This window comes from Ranitomeya imitator, chromosome 1 (genome assembly GCF_032444005.1).
Source record: "Ranitomeya imitator isolate aRanImi1 chromosome 1, aRanImi1.pri, whole genome shotgun sequence".
Classification (NCBI taxonomy): domain Eukaryota; kingdom Metazoa; phylum Chordata; class Amphibia; order Anura; family Dendrobatidae; genus Ranitomeya; species Ranitomeya imitator.
In genome coordinates this window covers 329,553,402-329,565,924 of record NC_091282.1, presented here as the reverse complement: position 1 = coordinate 329,565,924, position 12,523 = coordinate 329,553,402, and the positions used below count along the sequence as shown (strand labels likewise).

Sequence of the window (12,523 nt, the reverse complement as noted above, 5' to 3'; positions counted from 1 at the left end):
CCTGTATGTCATCTCCCCTGTATATAGTATATACCAGGTTGTCATCTCCTCCTGTATATAGTATACACCTGTGTGTCATGTCCTCCTGTATATAGTATATACCTGTATGTCATCTCCTCCTGTATATAGTATATACCTGTGTCCTCTCCCCTGTATATAGTATATATGTGTGTGTCATCTCCTCCTGTATATAGTATATACCTGTATGTCATCTCCTCCTGTATATAGTATATACGTGTGTCATCTCCTCCTGTATATAGTATATACCTGTCAGTCATCTCCTCCTGTATATAGTATATACGTGTGTCATCTGCTCCCATATATTATATATACGTGTGTCATCTGCTCCCGTATATAGTATATACGTGTGTCATCTGCTCCCGTATATAGTATATATCTGTGTGTCATCTCCTCCTGTATATAGTATATACCTGTGTGTCATCTCTTCCTGTATATAGTATATACCTGTGTGTAATCTCCTCCTGTATATAGTATATATCTGTGCGTCATCTCTTCCTGTATTAGACCGCATTCACACATTATTTGGTCAGTATTTTTACCTAAAGTATTTGTAAGCTAAATTGGCAGCCTGATATATCCCCAGCCAACAGGAAGCCCTCCCCCTGGCAGTATATATTAGCTCACACATACACATAATAGACAGGTCATTTGTTGCTCTTCTAGTTTGTCTGCTTATTAATCAGATTTTTAGTTTTGAAGGATAATACCAGACTTGTGTATGTTTTAGGGCGAGTTTCATGTGTCAAGTTGTGTGTGTTGAGTTGCGTGTGGCGACATGCATGTACCGACTTTTGTGAGATGAGTTTTGTATGGCGACATGCATGTAGCAACTTTTTGTGTCGAGTTGCATGTGACAGGTTAGTGTAGCAAGTTGTGTGCAGCAAGTTTTGCGCATGGCGAGTTTTGCACGTGGCGAGTTTTATGTGTGGTGCGTTTTGAGTATGTGCAAGTTTTGTTTGAGGCAACTTTTGCATGTGTTGCAACTTTTGTGTATGTAGCAATTTTTCCGCGTGTGCAAGTTTTGCGTGTGGCGAGTTTTCCATGAGGTGAGTTTTGCATGTGTGGTGAGTTTTGCGTGAGCCTAGTTTTGCATGTGGGGAGTTTTGTGCATGGCGAGTTTTGAGCGGTGACTTGTGTTTCGATTTTTATGTGGTGAGTGTGGTGGTCAAAATGTGTGCTGAGGGTGGTATATGTGTTCAAGCACGTGGTAGTTTGTGGCGCCTTTTGTGTGTGTGTTCATATCCCCGTGTGTGGTGAGTATCCCATGTCGAGGCCCCACCTTAGCAACTGTACGGTATATACAGGTCCTTCTCAAAAAATTAGCATATAGTGTTAAATTTCATTATTTACCATAATGTAATGATTACAATTAAACTTTCATATATTACAGATTCATTATCCACCAACTGAAATTTGTCAGGTCTTTTATTGTTTTAATACTGATGATTTTGGCATACAACTCCTGATAACCCAAAAAACCTGTCTCAATAAATTAGCATATTTCACCCATCCAATCAAATAAAAGTGTTTTTTAATATCAAACAAAAAAACCAACAAATAATAATGTTCAGTTATGCACTCAATACTTGGTCGGGAATTCTTTGGCAGAAATGTGTTATGTTTGCTAATGACAGGTGTTATGAAGGCAATCCAGAAACACAGTGTGCTTAGCGATCAGAGCGCACACAGTGATCTGACAAATACCCAAAAATACAAGAACGAGCTCTGAGACGTGGAAACTCTGTAGACTGCACACCTGATCCTATCCTAAACACAACTAAAAGCGGCTGTGGATTGCGCCTAACAACTACCTAGGCAACTCGGCACAGCCTAAGAAACTAGCTAGCCTGAAGATAGAAAAATAGGCCTGACTTGCCCCAGAGAAATTCCCCAAAGGAAAAGGCAGCCCCCCACATATAATGACTGTGAGTAAGATGAAAAGACAAAACGTAGGGATGAAATAGATTCAGCAAAGTGGGGCCCGATATTCTAGGACAGAGCGAGGACAGTAAAGCGAACTTTGCAGTCTACAAAAAACCCTAAAGCAAAACCACGCAAAGGGGGCAAAAAAAACCCACCGTGCCGAACTAACGGCACGGCGGTACACCCTTTGTGTCTCAGAGCTTCCAGCAAAACAAAAGACAAGCTGGACAGAAAAAAAGCAACAAAAAAGCAAAAAGCACTTAGCTATACAGAGCAGCAGGTCACAGGAACAATCAGGAGAAGCTCAGATCCAACACTGAAACATTGACAAGGAGCAAGGATAGCAGCATCAGGCGGAGTTAAGTAATGAAGCAGTTAACGAACTCACCAGAACACCTGAGGGAGGAAGCTCAGAAGCTGCAGTACCACTTGTGACCACAGGAGTGAATTCAGCCACAGAATTCACAACAGTACCCCCCCCTTGAGGAGGGGTCACCGAACCCTCACTAGAGCCCCCAGGCCGACCAGGATGAGCCGCATGAAAGGCACGAACAAGATCGGAAGCATGAACATCAGAGGCAAAAACCCAGGAATTATCTTCCTGAGCATAACCCTTCCATTTAACCAGATACTGGAGTTTCCGTCTAGAAACACGAGAATCCAAAATCTTCTCCACAATATACTCCAATTCCCCCTCCACCAAAACCGGGGCAGGAGGCTCAACAGATGGAACCATAGGTGCCACGTATCTCCGCAACAACGACCTATGGAATACATTATGTATGGAAAAGGAGTCTGGGAGGGTCAAACGAAAAGACACAGGATTGAGAACCTCAGAAATCCTATACGGACCAATAAAACGAGGTTTAAATTTAGGAGAGGAAACCTTCATAGGAATATGACGAGAAGATAACCAAACCAGATCCCCAACACGAAGTCGGGGACCCACACGGCGTCTGCGATTAGCGAAAAGTTGAGCTTTCTCCTGGGACAAGATCAAATTGTCCACTACCTGAGTCCAGATCTGCTGCAACCTATCCACCACAGAATCCACACCAGGACAGTCCGAAGACTCAACCTGTCCTGAAGAGAAACGAGGATGGAACCCAGAATTGCAAAAAAATGGAGAAACCAAGGTAGCCGAGCTGGCCCGATTATTAAGGGCGAACTCAGCCAACGGCAAAAAGGACACCCAATCATCCTGGTCTGCAGAAACAAAACATCTCAGATATGTTTCCAAGGTCTGATTGGTTCGTTCGGTCTGGCCATTAGTCTGAGGATGGAAAGCCGAGGAAAAGGATAGGTCAATGCCCATCCTACCACAAAAGGCTCGCCAAAACCTTGAAACAAACTGGGAACCTCTGTCAGAAACAATATTCTCAGGAATGCCATGCAACCGAACCACATGCTGAAAGAACAAAGGTACCAAATCAGAGGAGGAAGGCAATTTAGCCAAGGGCACCAGATGGACCATTTTAGAAAAGCGATCACAGACCACCCAAATGACTGACATCTTTTGAGAAACGGGAAGGTCAGAAATGAAATCCATCGAAATATGTGTCCAAGGCCTCTTTGGGACCGGCAAGGGCAAAAGCAACCCACTGGCACGAGAACAGCAGGGCTTAGCCCTAGCACAAATCCCACAGGACTGCACAAAAGTACGTACATCCCGTGACAGAGATGGCCACCAGAAGGATCTAGCCACTAACTCTCTGGTACCAAAGATTCCAGGATGACCAGCCAACACCGAACAATGAAGTTCAGAGATAAGTTTATTAGTCCACCTATCAGGGACGAACAGTTTCTCTGCTGGACAACGATCAGGTTTATTCGCCTGAAATTTTTGCAGCACCTGCCGCAAATCAGGGGAGATGGCAGACACAATGACTCCTTCCTTGAGGATACCCGCTAGCTCAGATAAACCCGGAGAGTCGGGCACAAAACTCCTACACAGAGCATCCGCCTTCACATTTTTAGAGCCCGGAAGGTACGAAATCACAAAGTCGAAGCGGGCAAAAAATAACGACCAACGGGCCTGTCTAGGATTCAAGCGCTTGGCAGACTCGAGATAAGTCAAGTTCTTATGATCAGTCAATACCACCACGCGATGCTTAGCTCCTTCAAGCCAATGACGCCACTCCTCGAATGCCCACTTCATGGCCAGCAACTCTCGATTACCCACATCATAATTACGCTCAGCGGGCGAAAACTTCCTGGAAAAGAAAGCACATGGTTTCATCACTGAGCAATCAGAACCTCTCTGTGACAAAACCGCCCCTGCTCCAATCTCAGAAGCATCAACCTCGACCTGGAACGGAAGAGAAACATCTGGCTGACACAACACAGGGGCAGAACAAAAACGATGCTTCAACTCCTGAAAAGCTTCCACAGCAGCAGAAGACCAATTAACCAAATCAGCACCCTTCTTGGTCAAATCGGTCAATGGTTTGGCAATGCTAGAAAAATTACAGATGAAGCGACGATAAAAATTAGCAAAGCCCAGGAACTTTTGCAGACTTTTCAGAGATGTCGGCTGAATCCAATCCTGGATGGCTTGGACCTTAACTGGATCCATCTCGATAGTAGAAGGGGTAAAGATGAACCCCAAAAATGAAACTTTCTGCACACCGAAGAGACACTTTGATCCCTTCACAAACAAAGAGTTAGCACGCAGGACCTGAAAAACCATTCTGACCTGCTTCACATGAGACTCCCAATCATCTGAGAAGATCAAAATGTCATCCAAGTAAACAATCAGGAATTTATCCAGATACTCACGGAAGATGTCATGCATAAAAGACTGAAACACAGATGGAGCATTGGCAAGTCCGAACGGCATCACTAGATACCCAAAATGACCCTCGGGCGTATTGAATGCAGTTTTCCATTCATCTCCTTGCCTGATTCTCACCAGATTATACGCACCACGAAGATCTATCTTAGTGAACCAACTAGCCCCCTTAATCCGAGCAAACAAGTCAGATAACAATGGCAAGGGATACTGAAATTTAACAGTGATCTTATTAAGAAGGCGGTAATCAATACACGGTCTCAGCGAACCATCCTTCTTGGCTACAAAGAAGAACCCTGCTCCCAGTGGTGATGACGATGGGCGAATATGTCCCTTCTCCAGGGATTCCTTCACATAACTGCGCATAGCGGCGTGTTCGGGCACGGATAAATTAAATAATCGACCTTTAGGGAATTTACTACCAGGAATCAAATTGATAGCACAATCACAATCCCTATGCGGAGGTAGAGCATCGGACTTGGGCTCTTCAAATACATCCTGATAATCAGACAAGAACTCTGGGACCTCAGAAGGGGTGGATGACGAAATCGACAAAAATGGAACATCACCATGTACCCCCTGACAACCCCAGCTGGATACCGACATGGAATTCCAATCCAATACTGGATTATGGGTTTGTAGCCATGGCAACCCCAACACGACCACATCATGCAGATTATGCAACACCAGAAAGCGAATAACTTCCTGATGTGCAGGAGCCATGCACATGGTCAGCTGGGCCCAGTATTGAGGTTTATTCTTGGCCAAAGGTGTAGCATCAATTCCTCTCAATGGAATAGGACACCGCAAAGGCTCCAAGAAAAACCCACAACGTTAAGCATAATCCAAATCCATCAGATTCAGGGCAGCGCCCGAATCCACAAACGCCATGACAGAAAACGACGACAAAGAGCATATCAAGGTAATGGACAGAAGGAATTTGGACTGTACAGTACCAATGACGGCAGACCTAGCGGACCGCTTAGTGCGCTTAGGACAATCAGAAATAGCATGAGTGGAATCACCACAGTAGAAACACAGACCATTCAGACGTCTGTATTCCTGCCGTTCAACTCTAGTCATAGTCCTATCGCACTGCATAGGCTCAGGTTTAACCTCAGGCAGTACCGCCAAATGGTGCACAGATTTACGCTCGCGCAAGCGTCGACCGATCTGAATGGCCAAAGACAAAGACTCATTCAAACCAGCAGGCATAGGAAATCCCACCATGACATCCTTAAGAGCCTCAGAGAGACCCTTTCTGAACAAAGCTGCCAGCGCAGATTCATTCCACTGAGTGAGTACTGACCATTTCCTAAATTTCTGACAATATACTTCTATATCATCCTGACCCTGGCACAAAGCCAGCAAATTTTTCTCAGCCTGATCCACTGAATTAGGCTCATCGTACAGCAATCCGAGCGCCAGGAAAAACGCATCGACACTACTCAATGCAGGGTCTCCTGGCGCAAGAGAAAATGCCCAGTCTTGAGGGTCGCCGCGCAAAAAAGAAATAATAATCAAAACCTGTTGAATAGGATTACCAGAAGAATGAGGTTTCAAGGCCAGAAATAGCTTACAATTATTTTTGAAACTTAGAAACTTAGTTCTATCTCCAAAAAACAAATCAGGAATAGGAATTCTTGGTTCTAACATAGATTTCTGATCAATAGTATCTTGAATTTTTTGTACATTTATAACGAGATTATCCATTGAAGAGCACAGACCCTGAATATCCATGTCCACACCTGTGTCCAGAATCACCCAAATGTCTAGGGGAAAAAAAAAGTGAACACAGAGCAGAAAAAAAAAAAAAAAAAAAAAAATGATGTCAGAACTTTTTCTTTCCCTCTATTGAGAATCATTAGTTTAGGCTCCTTGTACTGTTATGTTTGCTAATGACAGGTGTTATGAAGGCAATCCAGAAACACAGTGTGCTTAGCGATCAGAGCGCACACAGTGATCTGACAAATACCCAAAAATACAAGAACGAGCTCTGAGACGTGGAAACTCTGTAGACTGCACACCTGATCCTATCCTAAACACAACTAAAAGCGGCTGTGGATTGCGCCTAACAACTACCTAGGCAACTCGGCACAGCCTAAGAAACTAGCTAGCCTGAAGATAGAAAAATAGGCCTGACTTGCCCCAGAGAAATACCCCAAAGGAAAAGGCAGCCCCCCACATATAATGACTGTGAGTAAGATGAAAAGACAAAACGTAGGGATGAAATAGATTCAGCAAAGTGGGGCCCGATATTCTAGGACAGAGCGAGGACAGTAAAGCGAACTTTGCAGTCTACAAAAAACCCTAAAGCAAAACCACGCAAAGGGGGCAAAAAAACCCCACCGTGCCGAACTAACGGCACGGCGGTACACCCTTTGCGTCTCAGAGCTTCCAGCAAAACAAAAGACAAGCTGGACAGAAAAAAAGCAACAAAAAAGCAAAAAGCACTTAGCTATACAGAGCAGCAGGTCACAGGAACAATCAGGAGAAGCTCAGATCCAACACTGAAACATTGACAAGGAGCAAGGATAGCAGCATCAGGCGGAGTTAAGTAATGAAGCAGTTAACGAGCTCACCAGAACACCTGAGGGAGGAAGCTCAGAAGCTGCAGTACCACTTGTGACCACAGGAGTGAATTCAGCCACAGAATTCACAACAGAAATGACTGCTTCAATGCGGCGTTGCATGGAGGCAATCAGCCTGTGACACTGCTGAGATGTTATGGAGGCCCAGGATGCTTCAATAGCGGCCTTAAGCTCATCCAGAGCGTTGGGTCTTGCGTCTCTCAACTTTCTCTTCACAATATCCCACAGATTCTCTATGGGGTTCAGGTCAGGAGAGTTGGCAGGCCAATTGAGCACAGTAATACCATGGTCAGTAAACCATTTACCAGTGGTTTTGGCACTGTGAGCAGGTGCCAGGTCGTGCTGAAAAATGAAATCTTCATCTCCATAAAGCATTTCAGCCGATGGAAGCATGAAGTGCTCCAAAATCTCCTGATAGCTAGCTGCATTGACCCTGCCCTTGATGAAACACAGTGGATCAACACCAGCAGCTGACATGGCACCCCACACCATCACAGACTGTGGGTACTTGACACTGGACTTCAGGCATTTTGGCATTTCCTTCTCCCCAGTCTTCCTCCAGACTCTGGCACCTTGATTTCCGAATGACATGCAAAATTTGCTTTCATCAGAAAAAAGTACTTGGGACCACTTAGCAACAGTCCAGTGCTGCTTCTCTGTAGCCCAGGTCAGGCGCCTCTGCCACTGTTTATGGTTCAAAAGTGGCTTTACCTGGGGAACGCGGCACCTGTAGCCCATTTCCTGCACACGCCTGTGCACAGTGGCTCTGGATGTTTCCACACCAGACTCAGTCCACTGATTCCTCAGGTTCCCCAAGGTCTGGAATCGGTCCTTCTCCACAATCTTCCTCAGGGTCCGGTCTCCTCTTCTCGTTGTACAGCGTTTTCTGCCACATTGTTTCCTTCCAACAGACTTACCATTGAGGTGCCTTGATACAGCACTCTGGGAACAGCCTATTTGTTGAGAAATTTCTTTCTGGGTCTTACCCTCTTGCTTGAGGATGTCAATGATGGCCTTCTTGACATCTGTCAGGTCGCTAGTCTTACCCATGATGGGGGTTTTGAGTAATGAACCAGGCAGGGAGTTTATAAAAGCCTCAGGTATCTTTTGCATGTGTTTAGAGTTAATTAGTTCATTCAGAAGATTAGGGTAATAGGTCGTTTAGAGAACCTTTTCTTGATATGCTAATTTATTGAGACAGGTTTTTTGGGTTATCAGGAGTTGTATGCCAAAATCATCAGTATTAAAACAATAAAAGACCTGACAAATTTCAGTTGGTGGATAATGAATCTATAATATATGAAAGTTTAATTGTAATCATTACATTATGGTAAATAATGAAATTTAACACTATATGCTAATTTTTTAAGAAGGACCTGTACTCTTTGGCGCCATCACTTTCACTCTTTAAGTCCCCCTTTTTCACATCTGGCAGCTGTCAATTTGCCTCCAACACTTTTCCTTTCACTTTTTCCCCATTATGTAGATAGGGGCAAAATTGTTTGGTGAATTGGAACGCGCGGGGTTAAAATTTCGCCTCACAACATAGCCTATGACGCTCTCGGGGTCCAGACGTGTGACTGTGCAAAATTTTGTGGCTGTAGCTGCGACGGTGCAGATGCCAATCCCGGACATACATACATACACACACACATTCAGCTTTATACAGGGTGGAGCGCGGTAATTTGCTTTTTTGCACTGCATGCTGTGGCGGCACTGTCGGTCGAAGAGAGGGGAGAGTGGGTGTGGCTTACAGTGGCTGATGGGAGATTTGTATTCCTCTGCCTTTCAGTTGCCATCATGCAGTGGACACGTGAGGAGAGGTCATTTTGTGTTGAAGCGTATTTTTCAAATGCCCACTCGATCATTGCAGTGCAGCGTGCTTTTCGTTTACAATTCGCTGTTCCTCCACGCGGACGTGTTCCTGGACGGCAATCAATTGTAAATTGGGTGAATGCATTCAGATCAGCAGGGAATGTGTCATGTGTACGAAGGGGACCTGAGAGAAGGATTACAACACCACAAAACATCGAGAGAGTTAGAGCAGCAGTACTGCATCTCCGAAACGCTCTGCTCGGAAGCAATCATTTGCTCTTGGCATTTCAAGACGTTCTCTCCACCGGATTCTTTATGATGAACTGAATTTTCACCCATATAAAATGTGCGTGGTCCAACATTTGTCAACATGGGACTATTTGACATGGCGGACCTCTTGTGAAGACATGTTAGCAACGATACCCCGTGACGCAATTGTGTTTTTTTCTGATGAGGCACATTTTCACCTCATTTTCACTGTGTGGTGCGCCATATCACGAGTAGGCATCATTGGTCCTTACTTTTTTCAGGATAATGGTCGTGCCATAACTGTGAACTCCGAACGGTACTTGTCTATGATACAGGATTATTTTCAGCCGGCTCTCGAGGCAATGGAACTAGAGGATACATGGTTCCAACAGGATGGTGCCACTGCACACACAGCGAGGGTTACCATGAATTGTTTGAGGCAAATGTTTCCTGGACGGCTTATCTCTTTGAGGGGAGATGTGAACTGGCCAGCACGCTCACCAGATTTAGCCCCATGCGATTTTTTCCTTTGGGGTTACCTGAAGTCTAAGGTGTATATCAACCGTCCCAACACCTTGGAAGACCTAAGGAACAATATTGAAGCTGAAATTGGCAGAATACCAGTGGACATGCTTGTTAGAGTTCATGAAAACTTCAGAAAACGTATGCAGCAGTGTGTGGATAGCGAAGGTCGACATTTGCCAGATACACTATTTAAAACCATGTAATTTAAAAATTCCATTACTGTTCAGTATAATTAAAATATAAAATAAATTTTTCTAATGATCATAATTTTTTTATTTCATTCCCAAATCAGCAAATTACCGCGCTCCACCCTGTATATTAGATGACAAGGATCACTGAAGTGATTTAAATGTGTCGCTTGATACCTCCTGTCTTCTCATTCTTCTCGGAGCATCCATGTTTTATACATTTCCAATAAAGGATTTAAATTTTTATTCAAGGAGCTGAAATATTGCTTTTTTACCTCATGCACTTTCTGTTCAAATTTTTATGTATTGGTACTCCTAGACTCATAAAGACTATACACTTTTGAGTTTTACATACCAAAGAAATATACTCCAGACCACAGAATACAGTAGTCTATGGATGAGCAATATAATACCGATAAGGGTATGTGCTACAGTGATTAAATTTCTGCATAATTTTTAATATGTATACCCCTTTTCACATGTAAAGTGACATGGCATAAATGGCGCTATAATAATTAATAATTTCTGCATCTCTTGGCAGGAAAAACAAAGCTGCAAAAACACACATTTTTTATGCATTTTTGCCAAGTTTTGGGTGTGTTTTTGCCCTGTGGTTTTGGTTTATTTTAGTGAAGTAAATGGTGAAAAACACAGGGCATAACAACACAGACAATTTTCTGCAGCAAATCTGCAAGTTAAAAATACTTAACGTGTGCTTGATGCGGGAAATATAGCATCCCTGGCCACAAGCGCTTGTCCTCATGTTAGTTGTTAAGTGGACAATGCCAGTAAGTGTATTGGTAAGGGCACTGGTGATGTTCCTGCACTCGTGCTGGTACAAGGCGGGGATGACACACCAGAAGAAAAAGTGGCGGTTGGGAACCAAGTATCGAGTGACAGCTGCCACCATGAGTTAGCGAAGATCCTCTGTGTCTACCAGATGAATGGCAACATTTCGATGGCAAACAGACTTGAAATGTGCTCATTAGCATTTGGGTTTGTGGGTGGCTGGGAACTTTTTTATTCCGTTCCAATGCCTGAGGTAGGGACATCAGAATGCTGGGGCAAGAGTTTGGAAGTGCCTGTTGATGATAAGTCATCCTTGTGCAGGCGTGTACTACGGAGGACAGAGAATGAACTTCAAGCCAAGATTGCGGCCAGCATGCAGCCAGCGGGTAAGGAAAGGGTGAATCAAATACCTGAAAACTCCGCCCATATGACCGAAAACCTGTCCCGCCAAATTCAGGTGACAGGTTCCCTTTAAACGTTATTAGCATGCACAGGAGACAGATCTAGCATGCCAAAAACACAGCAAAAAATGCACAAAAAAGCAAGAAAAAACAAGCAAAACCTGCTTTTTTTTCTTTAGCTTCTTTCCTGTCAAGACGCCAGGTTTTACTGCAGAAAAAAAATGCTGAAAAAACGTCTAGTGTGAACTTACCCTTAGACATCACAGAAATTTTCAAAGCAAAAGTAACACTGCTGAAACTTGATTTCAGCTCACCCAGTTGCTCTATGCTCATCCACCTGGGGCTCAGACACCGGCCTCGCCCTGGCCTCACATCAAGGGTATTAGAAAAAATTGGAGTCCAGCTCAAGAGGACTGGAATTTCGTTTTTTTTTTATTTTTCAAAAGAAAATTTGGTGCATACAAAATAAAAATGTACATGGTCGACATGACCCAGTCGATGCGTTTCGACTGCACTAGGCAGTCTTACTCATAAGTGAGACTGCCTAGTGCAGTCGAACTGCGTCGACTGGTCATGTTGACCATGTAAAGTTTTATTTTGTATGCACCATATTTTCTTTTGAAAGATAAAAAGAAAAGGAAAATCCAGTCTTGTTGAGCTGGACTCCAATTTTTTCTATTATCCTTAAAGTAACACTGTATGTCAAAAAAATGGAGGCCTGCAACATTTTTAAAAGCTTTTAGCAGTTTGACAGATCACAGAAATGTTCACAAACTACGTAACACTGCATGTCTGAGAAATCGAAGTCTATAAAATTTTTAAATCTTTTTTTTACTTTTAGACATCACAGAAATGATTACAGACCAAGTAGCTGTATATCTGAGAAATGGAGACTTTTTAAAAGCTTTTTAGTAGTTTGACAGATCACAGAAATGTTCACAGAGCACGTAAGACTGTATGTCTGATAAATGCAGGCCTACAAAAATTGTCAAAACTTTTTAGCAGGTTTACACATCACAGAAATGTTCACAGACCACGTAACACTGTATGTCTGAGAAATGAAGTCCTACAATTTTTTAATAGCTTTTTAGCAGTTTTAGCAATCAAGGAAATTTACTGCACACTACGGAATAGTGCATGGCTGAGAAATGTAGCCCAGGAAAATGTTTCAATGGTTTTTGGGTGTGTTATATAATGCAAAAAAGGACCTCAAAGCATGTAATACTTGAT

General features: G+C 43.4%; 1 protein-coding gene across 1 annotated transcript in view; it reads left to right on the top strand.

Annotated features, from left to right (window-relative positions):
* Window positions 1–12,523, top strand: part of MYO18B (myosin XVIIIB) — a 1,113,366-nt gene that overhangs the window by 609,671 nt on the left and 491,172 nt on the right. The window lies entirely within an intron of this gene.